The sequence below is a fragment of the Macaca nemestrina genome, chromosome Y, assembly GCF_043159975.1.
Source record: "Macaca nemestrina isolate mMacNem1 chromosome Y, mMacNem.hap1, whole genome shotgun sequence".
Taxonomy (NCBI): Eukaryota; Metazoa; Chordata; class Mammalia; order Primates; family Cercopithecidae; genus Macaca; species Macaca nemestrina.
In genome coordinates, this window is record NC_092146.1 from 9,563,635 (window position 1) to 9,581,447 (window position 17,813).

General features: G+C 35.5%; 2 pseudogenes; both read right to left on the minus strand.

Annotated features, from left to right (window-relative positions):
* Positions 1–267: 267 nt before the first annotated feature.
* Positions 268–1,708, minus strand: LOC139360940 (testis-specific chromodomain protein Y 2-like; annotated as a pseudogene).
* Positions 1,709–6,138: 4,430 nt separating this feature from the next.
* On the minus strand, positions 6,139–8,059 carry LOC139360997 (testis-specific chromodomain protein Y 2-like; annotated as a pseudogene).
* Positions 8,060–17,813: the final 9,754 nt, after the last annotated feature.

A 17,813-nucleotide genomic window follows, 5' to 3' on the forward strand; every position in this document is an offset into this window, starting at 1 on the left:
CTTTCCAAGCCTTAGCTATTGGTGAAATTGTTTTGGACTATGAAGATGAATTAGGACATCTTGCATCTCATGATATATTTGGTTCAGCTTTGTCCTTGTGTCCTCAGCATACAGACTGACAATTAAAACTCATCAGTTTTATTCTGCACATACTTCAACATGGACTCTATCCCTTGGACTGAGCCTCAGATCCCTCAGTACCTCACACTCTCTCTCATTGGCCTGTTTCAACTCCATCTTAATACTACAGGGAACAAGGGCCTAACATTATTCCAGCACCACTTGATTATATGATGCAAGTTCCTTAATTTGAGTCATAACGTCTTGGGTGAAAGTTCTAGCCAAAAACACTTGAGAGACCAGGCCTATGGCACATACCTTTGGTAATGTCAGCTTATGCCCAGCAATTCACATTTCACTGGCAGATGCTTCACCCATCATTTTCTGAAATATAACAGTAGAACAGTCATTTAGACTCGTTGAAAGGTTGTGTAAGGGGTTTGTAACCAAATCTTTTCATTAGCGTACATGAGATCACAAAGAGGCAGTATGGATGCAATAGTCCAATGGCAGGGACATTGACTGATAGAAAAATAGGCTTTTTAAATTGAATAACTATATTCACAATGTCCTTGATGGGGTCCACCATTTCAAAGCTTGCTCTGTTTCTGTAATTCCTTAAATGCATCACAAAGTATCAAGACCACAGCAAAATCAAGACCACAGCAAAAGACACTTCCAGCTGCATGGAACAGCATGAACTTGCTGTCATCTGCAGGAGCCCTATTCAGAGCATTTCCAGTTCTTTAATTACTTCTGTATTCAGTGCACTTTTTTGTGTCAATCTAGTTGATAGCAATATCTGGGTGAATCTATCCTCTTTCTTCACTACAATGTCTCTGTATGTGTCTGCACTTTCTGTTAGGCTTATGGTGAAGTATATATATCTTCTTGACAAAAGGCTGGCCACTGCCATCATCAGTAACGTTTCTTTGGCCACCATTCACTCTTGAAACTGATGTATGTATGTCTGTTGTTCTTATTGGCTGCTAATGGGTCTATTAGTACCACTATACATTTTTTTGGTAGCTGAACCTGTGGTCATGGAAGCACTAAATGAGTCAGACATCTGAGACATTAGTGGCTGTATATGGATCCTGTTCTCCAGTCCAGCCTGTTCTGCACCAGGACCCGGAAAAGCCTTGATGAGCTTCCCTTCTATCACCTTGAGGACTACCACATCCTGCTTATCTGCTGCAATAGGGTCCAGTTTCTTGAGTTCCTGAAAGTTGCTCACAGTCTTCTTATTGTTAAAGGGGCTGTGAGGTGCAAGTGTGCTGATAGTTGAATTTACTTGCTCTATATTCTTTGTGTCAGAGATAAGTGAAACTGCCTTTGTCTTAATATTGTTGCTGGCAGCAAATGACTGGCTGTTTTTTGATTTGTGGTATTTGCCAGTCACTAGCATTTTAGGAAACTTCTTAGAAAAGTTTGGATTGGTAGATCTGGAAGTTCCTCTTCTGGCATTGTTTGAAAAAATGCTACTTCTTCTGGTCCATGTCATTTTATTCTGTTTTTCAGTCTGTCGTCTGTTAAAATCACATATATATTTTTCACAGTTCAAGAGGTGCCGCTCAGGTTCCCAAGTGTCATCCTGTTTCTCATACTCTTCCCACCAGACCACCACCAAATACTCTGTATTCCCATTTTTGTATTGTCATGTTGTAGTTGCCATGATGACTATATTGAAATTCTAATGTTGTAACATTTTTAAACTTACATTAGCTTATATAAGTAACATACAAAACCTTTACTCGAGTATAACTTAACTCCATTATTTCCCTTACTGAGTTCTCAAAATTATACCTTTATGCATTTTGTGTCAAAAACACAAATTAGTGGTAGCTTTCTTTTATTAAATATATTAGTGTTTTAAGTTATGCGGAGAATAAATTGTGGAGGTGCACATTTTTAAATTTTTTACATTTTATATTTTTTCATGTATTTATCTTTACCTTAATCTTTCTTATTCATACTGCTTTTGAGTGTCTGTTCATCCTACCCTGAAGTACTCCATAAGATATTTCTTAAAGGGTAGGCTTCTAGTAAAAGGTGCCAGCTTTTATCTGAGAATATCATTATTTGTCCCTCACAGTTGATGGACAATTTTTTGGATCATAACATTTAGGTATGACAGTTTTATCTGACATCACTTGGAATGTATTAGTCTACTGCTTTCTGTCATCTTAGTTTTCAGATAAGAAATCCACTGGTTATTCAGTGGTTATTCAGATAAGAAATCCACTGGTTATTTTTGAGGGTCTCTTTTACATGACTAGCCACTTCCTATTCTTCCCTTGAAAATCCTCAACATTCTCTTTGTATTTGTTTTAGACAGTTTAATTATCAGGCAAGTTTGAGTTTCTTTCTTTGAGTTTCTGTTAGTTGGAGTTTGTTGAGCTTCTTGGGTGCTTATTTATTGTCTTAAATTGTTGCCTTCTTTACGACTGTTTTATTAAATAGTCTTCTTGATTCTTTGTCTCTTTCTTTGAACTTCCAAAATGCATAATTATGACTGTTTGATGGTATCCCTCAGGTTTCTAGATTGTATAAAGCTACCTTGAACCTTTCCAGCCTGTGCTGGTGACCACTACATGGTTGACTGCCCCCAAGGGTGTGTATCACAGTGTGGGGCCAGTTTGTCAGTTGGTCTCTTAAGGCTGATGTGTCCCAGAGCTCAGTTCCCAGACTTCAACCATTGTAGTTTCATTAGTGCACCAAAATGTAGCAATCTCTAATTGTGAGGTATCACACAGGGCTCTTTGTTTCATAGCCAATAAAATTTGGGAGGATGGATTCAAATAGGTTGAAGCAAAGTGTTTTTTTTTTTTTTTTTTTTTTTTTTGAGATGGAGGCTTGCTCTGTCGCGCAGGCTGGAGGGCAGTGGCCGGATCTCAGCTCAGTGCAAGCTCTGCCCACGGGTTCACGCCATTCTCCTGCCTCAGCCTCCCGAGTAGCTGGGACTACAGGTGCCGCCACCTCGCCTGGCTCATTTTTGTATTTTTAGTAGAGATGGCGTTTCACCGTGTTGGCCAGGATGGTCTCGATCTCCTGACCTTGTGATCCGCCCGCCTCGGCCTCCCAAAGTGCTGGGATTACAGGCGTGAGCCACCGCGCCCGGTGAAGCAAAGTTTTTATAAGTGAAAGTAAAAATCTCTTCACAGTGGAGGTGGAATGTGAGTGGTTAACCTACTCTGAGGCTAGGGTTTTTGGTTTCTAAAGGCAGGGAAGTATAAAAATGTGCTAAGTAGGCTTGGAGAAGCATTATTTGGCTTGGCCCTGAACCTTGGCCTTGGATTAATCTGGAGCTGAAGTGATAATTTATAGAAGCTACTAAACTTAGTCTTGGAACTTGGCCCTGGACCATGGAGCTGAAGTGACAGCTTGGCCTGAGACTTTGGCCTGGGACCAATCACAGGCTGAAGTAATGTCTCATGGCCACAATAATTAAGGAGCATGGATAAGTCAAAGTTCAAGTAGGAATAAAATGTTAATAAGCAAAAGAAGAAAGGTCTCCACAGTAAAGAGGGGATTTGCGAGAGTTTCCAACTATAAATCTGGGTCAGGGCTTTTTATGAAAGAATTTTTAAGAATTCTTCCTTAAAATTTTTAGGGAAAGAATGAAATGTTCTGAGGTGTCTGTGGGCTGTCCTGAAGAAAGCACTACTCAGCTAGGTTCAGTACTTGGCCTGGGAAAAATGACAGGCTAAAGTAAAAGCTTTGTCTGGAACACTGGGCTGATGAAAAGCAGAAGTTGAAGGGATCATTCATGAATGCTTTGCTCTCATTCCAAAGCATGTCCAAAATAATAAAAAACAAATATTACATCAGAGCCCACTGTAGTCTATCATGTATCATGTCCACAAAGGGAGGAGTGTGTATTTTCTTGAAATCTGCTAATTATATGAATGACAGTGGCACTTATTCCTTTGGCCTTGTTCCCTTATCTGTGTACCTGTGAATATGTTTTAGGCAAAAATGACAAAGGCATTTTCATATTCTGCCTGCTTTTCTTATTAGTGCAACTATGGTTATAGCATTTGGCTATCCTCCTCTTCAACTTTTTTATTGGTGTCTGCAGCCTACATTTTCAGGCTGTTCCTCTGTATAAAAGAGTTTTACCAAAAACCCCTTCTAGCTTCCTCGGTTATCTTTTCTATCACACTTTCATGAAAGTCATTTTGCGTATTTTGTAGGCTAAACAACGTCTGTGTTAAGGGCTTTTCTGCGCAATATTCCACTTTTGTCATGGAATCAATCAAAACTCATATTAGAGCACATTTGAAATTTTTTATCAGCCATATTCAATCTGTACTTTCTTCTTTTAAAATAAAAGTTTTAATAAAGGAATACATTGTTTTTCTTCTTAGAATTCAACATTGGAACACTCTAGTCCTGTGGTTTTCTTTTTAGTAGCTATAAGGTTTTAAAATATGTTTGCCATTTGACTGCTTTCTGCCATAGAACTCTAAAATCTTTGGAATCTCCAAAGTGCTCCAACATATCCAACATGATAATGTTGACAGAGAGCTTCATGCTGGGGCTTCTCAATGAAAAGACAAAGCCATGAGGGTAGGATCTCTCATGTTTGCTCTGCATCATTCTAAAATGAGAGAGGTGCTGCAGGTAATGGCAGCAGCAGCCCATTTACAGAGGCTGCTGCAAATATGCCAGGTGCAATGAGGGAGGTGAAGCCAGCCCTGAGCACTCTGTGAAACTTGTGGAAACCAAGAAAAGGCAGAACTCACACTCATATCCACATTGAATGAGCAGGAGCCCCACCTAATCAGGAGCAGTGGCAGCTGCCCCAACACAGATGCAGATTCAGTCATCCATCTGCTTTCCGAGGCCTCGGAAGTCATCCTTCCAATAAAGGCCCGGAAGTGCCTGCTCCCATTGCCTGGTCTCTTCCAGCTCCCAGTGCCCACTCTGATGTTGTGCAAACGTTCCTTCACCCAAAGAGATTCATAGATGGTGAAGCGACATCCAAGAGATCCTGTGACAATGTCACATTTCGTCAGTGGATTAGTGGATCACCAGTGGTCAGTGGATTATTCAATCAGGCTATGTAATGGACCCTTCATAAAAACCAACAGGAAAGGATTCAGAGAGCTTCTGGATAACTGAACATGTAGAGTGTTCTACAAAATTGTGTGCATATAAATACGGATATCAATAATTTTAAATGTCATACTGAACGTCGGTGTCTTTTCTTCATTTTGAAAGAAGTTTCTGCCTTTAAGAATGTGTCCAGAATTTTAACTTCCTTACTAGAACATACTCTAAGTTAATCTACATCTGCACAGGATAAACATTAAAATGTGGATATTTCCATAAAGATGATCCCATAATTCATTAATACATTGCAACAAGTTTTACTTTAGAGAGATAAAGGTTTCTTTATGTTAACTGAGTAAGAAGTAGATATTTATAAAAGAAAAGAAAATCAAGTGATATCTCAGCATAAATTCTAACCAGATGTTTAGTTTAGGAGAATGATCATCAGTGAACTTTGTGTCAAAAATATTTATCCTAAAATATAATCTTTTGATTTAGAATTTTGTGTCTCTGAGGTATGTGTGCCACTATAAAGTCAAAGTCACCATCTCTGATAATTCTGTGTGTTTTTTGTGGGAGGGGAGTAGAGGCTGCCTCATACCCCAGTAGACTGCATTCTAGGATAAAAAAATAAGAAAAACAAACATTATTACATAAATCTCTGTCAACCAAATCTAATAAAACACAATTCTGGTCTTATATATCATAGTAGACATAGATAAAACTTAGATCTTGCAAGAACAGCGTAGTACTCACCAATCTGCTTTTATATCTGGGCTTGTGTGTGCACAAAATAATCACATTTAGGCAAAGAAGCTGTTGTATTACTTATTTTAAAGTTGCAGTGCTTAAAAATGCCTTGATAATTTCAATACATAGCTTGGACATTTCCAGTTCTGCTTTCAGGCTTTAGATATGGCTGAAATTGTTTTGGGCTATGAAGATGGATTAGGGCATCTCACAACTTATGATGTATTTGGTTCAGCTCAGTTCTTGTGTCCTGAGCAGACAGACTGACAATTAAAACTCATCAATGTTATTTTGCACATATTTTAATGTGGATTTGATCCTTTGGACTGAGCCTCAGATTTTCTTCACCTCTTCACACTCTCTCTCTTTGGCCTGTTCCAACTTATCTTAATATTACAGCATACAAGGGCCTTACATTTCTCCAGCACAACTCTATTACATGAGGCAGACTCCTTCATTTGTATCATAACCTATTGGGTGAACTTGGAAAGAGATCTGAGTGACCAGGTCTTTGACACATGCCTCCTGTGCTATCAGCTTTCACCCAGCAATTAACTGGCAGATGCTTCACCCATCAGCTTGGGAAATGTAACAGTAGAACAATCATCTGGATTGTGTTGAAAGGTCATATAAAGAGTTTGGAACCAAGCCTTTTCATTAGCTCACACGAAATCACAATGAGGCAGTATGGATGCACCTAGTCCAAAAGATGGTCTGCTCCCTGATACAACAATAGGCCTTTTAAATTGATTGAAATTATTCCCAAAGTTCTTGATGATGCCCACCATTTCAAGGCTTGCTCTGTTTCTATCATTCCTTAAATGCTTCACAAAGTACCCAAAATCAAGACGACAGCAAAAGACACTTCCAGCTGCACCAAACAGTATGAGCTTGCTGTGATCTGCAGCAGCCCTGTTCAGAGCATTAACCATTTCTTTAATTAATTCTATATTCAGTGCATTTTTTTCTGTCGATCTAGTTGATAGCAGTATCTGGATGAATCCATCCTCTTTCCTCACGACAATGTCTCTGTACATACTGGCACTTTCTGTTAACCTTGTGATGAAGTACATCTTCTTGATAAAAGGCTGGTTTCTTCCACCATCAGTAATATTTCTTTGTCCACCTTTCACTCTTGAAACTGATGTAGGCATACCTGTTGTTCCATTGGCTGTTATCGGGCCCATTAATACCACTATACTTTTTTTGGTAGCTAAACCTGCAGTCATGGAAGCAGTAAATAAGCCAGACATCTGAGAAAATGGGTGAATGTGGATCCTCTTCTCTATTCCACACTTTCCTGCCCTGGGATCTGATAATGCCCTGAGGAGCTTCCCTTCTGCCTCCTTGAAGACCACTGTATCCTGGTGATCTGCTGCAATAGGGTCCAGTTTCTTCAGTTCTGAATGCCACTCGCCGTATTCTTGTTCTGAAAGGGACTGTGAGGAGCAAGTGCCTTTCTTCATAGTTGAATTTACTGGCTCCATATTCTTTGGGTCAGAGGGAGGTGACACTGCTTTTCTGCTAATATTCTGACTGGCAGCACATAACTGGCTGCATTTGAATTTGTGGTGTTTGCCAGTCACTAGCGTTTTAGGAGAGTTCCTTAGAAAAGTTGGGGTTGGTAGATCTGGAAGTTCTTCTTCTGGCATTGTTTGAAAAAGATCTACTTGTTCTGGCCCATGCCATTTTTTTTTTCTGTTTTTCAGTCTTTCGACTATTAAAGTCATATATACATTTTTCACAGGTGACACTTGTGTTCTCAAGTGTCATCCTGCTTCTCCTAACCTTTCCAACATCAAATAGTTTTTTTTTTTTTTTTTTTTTTTTCTTTTTGACTGAGTCTTGCTCTATCACCCAGGCAGGACTACAGTGGCACAGTTGTGCAGTCTCGGCTAACTGCAACCTCCACCTCCTGAATTCATGTTATTCTCCTGTCCCAGCCTCCCGAGTAGCTGAGATTACAGGCATCTGACATCACACCCGACTAATTTTATGTATTTTTAGTAGAGACAGGCTTTCACTGTATTAGCCAGGATGGTCTCCATCTCCTGACCTCGTAATCTGCCCGCTTCAGCCTTTCAAAGTGCTGGGATTACAGGTGTAAGCCCCTGCACCTGGTCTCTGTCTTCCCACTTTTGTCTTATCTTTTTTCAACAATACTTTCAACCTCAAACTCCTGGGAAGCCATGAAGAAAAACACAGGATTGGAGCAGTTTCTCTGCCAACTTTGCTTCAGTTTTGTATCCACATAGCCACTACTTTCTATCTCCAGTGCTTCACCAGTTTCTGAGTTGGGATGAGCCTCTTCCACTTTGTCGCCTCTGGTGTAGTGCAAGTTGTATAAAATAGCAGCTATGCTATGGGCCTTAAATTATCCACACTTACTACCTGGTGTGACAACTTGGACATTGTCTCATGGTGTCATGATAGCTGACTCAATAGCCTCAGGTGAGAGTAGCTAAATCCACAGCTCCTACTCTGTGGTGTAGTACAGATAGCTTTCTACCTCCCTGTTACTCTTTTTCTTTTTTTTTTTTTTTTTTTTTTGGTCATTGATATTATGATTACATTGAATACACTAAAGTTATTTCACTTTTAAAGTTATGCTAGTTTACCTTCAATAACATACAAATCCCTTATTTCTGTGTAACTTCACCCCCATTATTTCACTTATTGAGTTCTCAAAATCAGACCTTTATTCATTGTATGTCAAAAACACAAGTTTGTGATAGTATTTTTCTAAAACATATTAGTGTTTTAAATTATATGGGAAACAAATTGTGGAGGTGCACATTGTTAATTTTTTAATGTTTTATCATTGTTCATGTATTTATCTTTTCTGTAATATATATTAATTCATACTGCTGTTTAACGTCTGTTCATTTTACCATGAAGCACCCCATAGGGCATTTTAAAAGAGGTAGTCTACTGGTAAAAGGTCCCTGCTTTTATCTGAAAATGTTATAATTTTTCCCTCACTTATGATGGACAACTTTTTGAACATATGATTTCTGTTCAAAAGTTTTTTCTTAACATCATTTGGAATATGTTAGTTTATTGTTTTCTGTCTCCTGAATTTTCAGATTAGAAATCTGGTGATTATTTTTGAGGGTTCTTTGAATATGAATAGTCACATCTCTTGCTGCCTTCAAGATTTTCTCTTTCTTTTAGAGAGTTTAATTATCATATAATTTGAGTTCGTTTCTCTGAATTTCTCTTACAGGAGTTTTTTGATCTTGACATTCTTTACCACTATTGTTTCTAAATAGTCTTCCTGATTCTTTGTCTCATCCTTTGAACTTCCAATATGCATAAGTATGGGTGCTTGATAGTGTCCCACAGCATCACAGGCTGTGTTCTCATTTCTTTCTTCTTTTTTCTTTCCTTTCACAACTTAATAATGTCAACTGCCCTTTCTTTGGTTTGCTATTTTGTTCTTCCACCTGCTCATGTCTGCTTTTAAATACTTGTAGTGAATTTTTACTTTCTTTTATTTACTTTTTATCTCTAGTTTTAGGTTTTAAAATAATTTTACTCTTTTTATTAATAATTTTTGCTCATATTTTTGTGCTTCCTTTTCATCCACAAACATCTAATCTTTTAAGAGAAAAAGAAGAACAGTTAGGAAAAAATGTTCTGGCTTTTAAAATCTTCTGAAAGTTGATTGTGCAGAACGAAAAAGAGGCTGCATAATGTTTGGGAAATAAAACAATGACTATTCACCTCTGCCGGGACCTCCACAAACAGAAAGAGCAATCCGTGAACAAGTCCTCCTGAGATTTGGAAGACAGAGTACTTTTTTTTATACCATGGCTCTTGTAAGCTACTCCAGAAATATGTGCAAGGCAGCATCCCACAGTGGTGGTTAATAAACAATAAGTAGCTGCTGTTGATCTGTGACATAAAATTGATAAAATTTAATTTTTGTTTACTATACCAATCTTTCTTTGGAAGCTGTAAGCCTTCAGATAGACTTTCAACTCTATAGCAATTGCATCATAATCCTGCCACTGCACCTATTGTATAGTTGAAGAGATGGGTATACAAAACTTGGTAGGGCATTGCACCACTTTCTCAGAATCTACTATAGATTTACTTCAGCCTATTTTTCTTTGCCCCTAAAGTATGCCTTGCATAGAAGGCACAGAAGTGACTCCTTCATTTAAGGGTACACAGGCACCAGTGTGTGCCTTTTTAAGTGAAAGTTCAATTTAAAATTGTTACAATTGAAATATTACATACTCTGGCATTGACTTAACTTGCTTCCCATATGTTCTTTCTCTTATTTGATCCTCAATTTCTTCTTTTGCTTATTTAAAAATTTTGATTAATTTTTAAAAACTTTTTGTTGTATTTTTTATATTATAAGTAGGTATATTTAGGACTTCAAGTATTGAAAACTTAAAATAGCCTACTATAAACAATACTAACTTGTGTAATTAATGTTTAAGGTCAACAATATAAAAATATGCTGCATTAATAGTTAAGTCTGCCAGGTTTGTAATAGTAACGGCATTTTTCTGTTAGAGAAGCATTAGTCACAATTTCCTTTAGCTTTTGTTTATCTAGATATTTTTCCTTGAATATCATTTTACTCAGGTTTTATCGCATTTTTTTTCTATTAAAACTTGGATATCCCACCAGCTTCTGATTTCTGGGGTTTCTGCTCAACAGTCGTCTGTTAATTTTAATTGAGACCTTCTTATGCATAGCAAGTTGCTCTTCCCTTTCTGTATTACAATTTTTCTGCATTACAATTCTGTATACAATTTTCTTTGTATTGGCTCTTGATTGACTATAATGTTTTCTCATGTGGCTATATTCTAGTTAAAAAAATTTTGTTCTCTTTCAGCTCTTAAATTCAGATTTTTAAGTTCAGGAAATGTTCAGCCATTTTTGCCCTAAATTCTTTTTGGCCTCTGTTTTCTTCATTTATAAGGTGTCCATATTGCATGTACTGGTATACCTCATGGTGTTCTATTTTCTCTTCAGGTTTTTTTTCCACTTATTTTTTGTTTTATTTTACCTCTCAGACTGGGTTATTTCAGTTTTTATTGTTTCGGATTGACTGAATATTTGCCTGCTCAAATCTGCTGTTAAACTTCTTTACTGTAGATGTTATTTCAGTCTTCATCTCCGTTTTTTTTTTTTTTTTGGCTTCTTTAATAATTTGTCTCACTGATGCACTGATGTTGTTCTTTCATCATTTGTCGGTCATTTTTCTTTAGCCCTACTTAAATCTGTTGTTGTAAATTCTTTGTCTACAAAATTTGGGACACATTTAATTCCTGCATTTAGCTTACGTTGGTCATAATTTTATCTGTTTGTGTTTTTCCTTTTCTGAAAACTATATTTGAAATGTCATTATGTGCTAACATTGAATGCTAACTTTATATTTAAAATGTCATAACATGATAACTGAATGCTTTTATTTCTGAAATGCAACATGTTTTCTTAGTTATTAAAAGCTTAGCTTTCATTCCATTGGCACTATGAATAAAAAAATATAAAAACTATCACTTTTAAATACTAAAAGGTTTGTATTAATACTCTCCTTGGATTTTTGATAATTCTGTCTTAACCTTCACTTCTTCTCACTCTAAAGTTATAAACATATATTGTTTTACATTTTTTAGAATGTTTCCATCATCAGCCTATGCATGATTTTCTCAGCACTGCAGTATATTAAATTGATTTTGAATATTCAGATTTTTGCAAATACAGATCTCTCCAACTTTTGCTCCTGTTTATACTTTGCCTATTCTATAACATAACTGTATTTTTTGTTCCAGCAACTTAAATGTTTGTGACCAATTCCTGGCCCTTCCAACCAACAGTGACTTCTGCGTTAAGCAAAAGAGAAATAAATGTTTATTTTATCAAATTTTCATATATCCTGTAGAAAGACTAGAAAAAAAACACAATAATTTAGCACATAATGACTTCTTTGCATTTCCCAGAAGTGTGAATCAGGTCCTCACTTTGGGAATGCGGATTTCAATTCTGAAGGCTTCATCTGTGATTAGGAGGTGATACGGCAATACACAAAGGAAAACAACAACAACAACAACAAAGAAATTGCCATTTTATAATTGTCTTTCTTGATTAAATGTTTACTTGGTACATATAAACTATTGATTTTCAGGGTCCAGACTGTTGTTTTGATGGTTTGAGGTTTTTCTTGGGAATGGTTTGAAACTGTAAGCCATACAGTTTTGGTTTCATTTTTATCCATGAAGCACTGAGTGTTTTCTAATTTCAGAGTTTATTTTTATTTATGAGATTTATGTTCTTTTGTCTCTTGTTTAATAAACTAAAGTTGAATGTTACACTTCCAATTTAGAATCCCAGATGTCAGGTTTTTCTTTTAGTGGTTATATTTTAAAGTTTTTGTTTTTTTTAAATTAATTGAAATGATCAATTTCTATGAAATGTGTGCGGCAAGATTCTCTGTTATAAAGCAATTTTGGTTTTATGTAAAACAAATATACACTAAGTTGCTTACAAAGTGACTTTCAAGTAAATATCTAAATAAAATAGTAAGAAAATAATGTAAGCATGCAGGAAGGTCAATAAGTATGATGATTCCTGGTGGAAACCTGTTTAAATTGTTTTTAAAAGCCAGCTAACTGTGGCTGCAGCAGACTGTAGAAGGGGAAAAATTATAGTAGATGAGCTTATAAAGATAATAGACAGTCCATGTTATCGTCTAGGGTTTTTGTAGGTCTGTAGATTTTACTTTAGATTTCACTCTGAGTCTGGTTCATGACTGGAAATGGAATTGTTAAGGCTGTTACTAGCATCAATTGCTGAGAGATTAGAAATGCTGCTAAATATTCTCAAATCTTGAGTCTCAGGCACCTTTGAGAAATTAACAGTGTTAAACCATTTCTCGAGAAAACTGTTTTTAAAAACACAGATGTAGAACTCTTTGATATTATATTTTGAAGATCTCTTAATCCCAACTTCGGTTGCCATTAAAGCAGAAGGATTTAAAAATGTATGTAAAGTTCATAGGATAAGCATTAGAAAAGTAAGGTCAGTTCACTTTATCAGTGATAAGAAGCTAAACAATACATTTTCTGTTTCTCTGCTTTTCCTTCCTATTAATTTTTCAATATTTTTGTATAACAATATCAAAAAATAAAACCCTAGGCAGCCTCTCTTTTGGAGATATCAAGGGAGAAAATTCAGTCAATGGCATTTGGAATAGAGCTAATCTTGGCTACAGTTGAAAGGCATAAATAATACACATGCACACATGTGCATTGGCACAATATATTATAGATACACATTGTGCATTCAGAATGTCTTATGACTTGAAAGTTCCTAGAATATTACAATAAGTAAGCCAAATGAAAACCAAGTTTTCAAGGATTATAGCCGGGGTTAGAGGATTTTCACTTTTGCTAAATTTTGTTGAGTAGAACTAATGCTCAAGTTTCTTCAACTATTTAAAAAATTATTTGATAGAAGTTTGCATAATGGTATTATTTGATCAGAATTATTTGTGCTTTGCCTTGTTCCAACATAATAAAAAATGTATTCACAAAAATGCATATTAGACAATAAGAAAATAAAGATGAATGCATGAGGAAATTGATGGAATAGGAAAAATATCTGAAAATGTTAAGACAAATCCAAAGGAGGTGAATTTCTACAAGGTAAAATCTTTTTCATTTGAATCAAAAATTTGTTTCAGAATGTTAGCAAGTAGCAGCAACATGGTAGTTATCCACATTTACACTGCTTACTTAGTTCCCACTTAGTGCCTGACCTGTAGGCTCTGTTCTTGATACTAGAGCCTTCTCCACAAGGCAGAACTCCTAACCGCGTAGGGCTTGCTTTTTCTCCAAGATTAATAAAATGCCATTGAAGGCTTAGATAATGAAAAGGCAAGATTAATTTTTTGCTTAATATACTAAGGGAGAGCTCTGCTATTTAGACACATTCTGGGAACAATGCAGAGAGTGTGAAATCAAGGCATTGGCAGATATTAAGTGGTGTACAGAAGCTGGAATTATTTGTAGAAACAAAGTTGTTCAGGCCAAGATTGCAGGGAAAGAGGAATATTAATTGAAGTCTGTGAATGACATCCTAATTTTTCAAAGGGCTGGCACTGTTTTATTATTATTTCTATTATTATTATTACTTGTAAAAGCTTTTTCACTGAGGTAGACTTTATAGATTACTTAAATTTAAACCTGATTCTAATGGTTACATTTTACATTGATTATAGAGCTAGTATTTACTAAATCTCTTGGAAAGCTTAAATTATTATTTTCTAAGAAGACATAATATACTTTTATTTTTAAAGAAATAAAGAGTATTTACTAATTGGTAACCATTTATTAAGTAACTCCTCTGATGTAGGTTCTAGAGCCTTGGCAGTAAATAAATAGAAAAATAAGTATTTTAAAAGTGTTTTACAGAGATCCATATGGACCACTGACACACACACGATATGTATGTGTGTGTGTGTATATATATATATGTGTCAGAAATTTTTATATGGAATTAGTTTACAATATCACCATCAAATAAGCTGAGTTAGTAAAAGAAGGTTTAAAGTTTTAGTATTTATTCAAATAATATTTTGAGAATACTTAAAAACTGTTTAATTTGCAATCCCTCTACATATATGTGTGTGTGTGCGCGCGCGCGTATGTATCTGTGTGTATATGTGTGTGTGTGTGTGTGTGTGTGTATGTGTGTGTGTGTATAAATATGTAGGGAGACTAAGCAAATACATACATGACCACAATAGACTGACTGAAAACTGAGGAAGAAGGAAAACAAGTCCGAATACCAAAACTGAAGAACTTGGAGTCTGGTGTCTGAGAGCAAGAAGTATCCAAAATGGGAGACAGATATATGTTTGGAAGCGAGGCCCATCTCACTTTTTGACATTTTTCTGTCTGCTTGATATTTGCTAGAAGCTTATTAGATCGTGCCCACCAGATTAATGTAGATCTTCCCATTGACTTAAATGTTAATCTTTTTTTGGGAAACAACCAAGAAACACACCCATTATTAACACTCTGTATACCTCATTCCAATGAGTTGGACAACTCAGTATTAACCATCACAGGTTCACGCATTAGCAACTTGAATCAATACACATCTCCTTCTATAATAATCTTAAAATGCAGACAAAAATGAGGTCATAATTATACCTAACATAAGTATCCTCTTACAACCAGGAATGCAGCAATCCTCAATCCAAACACTATTTCCTGAAGTTTACAATATGCAGATGTTGATAAGAACACAATAAATCTTATGTAACATGATAAAGGAACACAAAAGATGAAGGTATTTTCTTAGTACATGTGTGTACATGAACAAACTTTTTTTTAACAAAAGAAGGAGGAAATGCTTAAGACAATTAACATCCTCATTTCTGCAGCTGGTCATGTGTTTAAAGCAGGTATGGATGACTAACTGCTTCTACTACCCATTCTCTGTTGCCTTTGCCTTCAGCAAGCACCTCAGCAGGATGCAGTTTTTATTCTTTGCTTTTGTTGTTGTTGTTACCCTTATGAGTGACCCAAACCTAATACCTGAAGGGTTTGACCCAACTGCTGTCCTGTCAAGATTGGGCTGTTGTAGTTTTCCATTGATCTTAATCACACGTCATGCATTAAGACACATCCTAATGCATGTTCTCTATTTTATGCGTACTCTTCCTTCCCTCCATTGTGGAGTAGTAGGCTGATTTCATCTTGATAGTTCAGGTCAATTACCCCAGTCAACACTGTAACTGCCTTCTTAGAATGCTGACATAAAGGTAGCAGGAGGTCAAAGTGTCCAGGTGGTAGTCTTAACTTCTGGTTTAATGGAATCATTGTTTCTTCCATTGGCAGCATTTTCCTCAAGGAATTAAGACTTCTAAGCCAGCAGAACATAATGTCACAAAAAAACAGGAAACAAAAGTGTTGCTAGTGGATCACTAGGAGTGACAGTGACTGTTGAAATTTCTACTTCCATCACTTGATTCCTGGACCCAAGAATTTTGGCCATGGGAGAAAAAATACCATATATTGGGTGCTGATTCAGAGAATCTATTTAGATGTGTTTGTATGCATGTTTTAACATGTTTTCTACACATGATATTTTCACCTCTCTGGATGGCAATGCTAAATTAATTTCTAAAATTATTCAGTGTGCTTTATTCTAAATAGGCTTGGAAAAAAAATAAGCACTGGTAAGTTACATATTTATCAAACAGTCCAAACAGATAGAAACTTATCCAAATGTTTTTCAAATCAAATTATTTAGATAAATCTTAGGTAATTTTAATACTGTTGGCTTAATAAAACAAGTATGTCTTCAAAATTAAATACAAAACAGACATACATTTTTCCTTCCATTTGGTTACCAGTGAAACAAACTGATATATTTACTAGATATTTAAATGTTAAAAGCCTATAGTTTGATTCTAATTAAATTATAATTCTTCTGACCAATATTGTTGTAATAATAATTATGTTTTACATAAAATCTGTATAAAATTGATAAAATATTTCTGGAAATAAGCAACCTTAAATATATGCTAAACAGAAGATATTTGTTAAATATCTAGATCATTTATAAACAAAATAAAATACTATAATCTTAATTACTAAACATAAAATGAACTTTATATACCTGTAGCTTCTTATTTTTACCAAGAAACTAAAGATATTTTTATCTATTTAAAAACAACATTTCTACAATATTGAGATATTGCACTATGAGGAAAACTATGCCTTTAAAAATTATGACATGGTGTATTCAAAAATTATTTAATCCACCATGGAATACTAGTATATGACAGACAGTTTTAAAAAAACAGCATACAAATAAACCCAAAATAAAAGAGGCTTAATTTTTCCATGGTTGTATTTCTATTAATAAACTGTTATCTTTTTGGAAACTGTATGAATTTCCTTTAACTTTGTGAATGATCTCATTATCCATTATATACCCTAGTATATCATAAGTCATAATTCAAGTCATTAGTTTACATGTTGTGTACCACAGAATAAAACAGAATTCCTTATCAATTGTTATATGATGAGCTCTCATTAGATTTTTAACCATGGTCACCTTATACCTTTTGTAATTTACTTGTAGGTATTATTTCAATATCATGATTTCCTGAAAGCTTCCCCATCTGCATTGCTTACAGGTCAGAATGTTTGTCTCCAACAAAGAACTGCCTCTGAGACCCAAGGAAAAAACTATGGTGGATCCTCTGGGTACAAGCATCTGATGTCAATGTTTAAATAACTTTAAGATTATACCATGGAATTGGGTAATGACTTCCATAACTCTAGTTGAGAAAATGATGGGCTCATGAAACTGCTAACCCCAAATCAAGCAAGACTGGAATTGATTACATGGCACTAAATGAACTGATGAAGAATAAAAATTTTAAGGCTCTCTCTCTCAGTCTTTTTTTTCAGTTTGGCACATTTCTGTATGTTCAATGTTCTATTTTTCTGGATTTAAGAAATCTCTTCTTTTCTCTTAGACTAACTATATCTCATAACTGTTTAATAGATTATACATTTTTAGTAAAGAGAAGTAAAATACTTGTAATTGAAAAACAAAATTTTAAGCTCCCTCCCACATATCCAACACAGCCATCTAAATGAACCCCTCCTTTTGTCCAAGAACATTACAAAATTGGCTTAGGTCCTGAAAAGAAAGAGGGCCAGATATGCTTCATTACACATTCCTCCCTTTTGAAATTTAGAAAAAGTTGAATACCATTAACAGCAACACATACTTTAAGTCAGATAGACATATTTACCATTTATTCTCTCTGAAGTCTGCAACATGGAGGCTTCATTATCATGATAAAACTTTGGTCTTTATATTCCTTATTATGAATTGTAACCCAGTCATTCCTAGACAGGAATGACTAGATTTCTACATAGGTGTTATTGATTCCA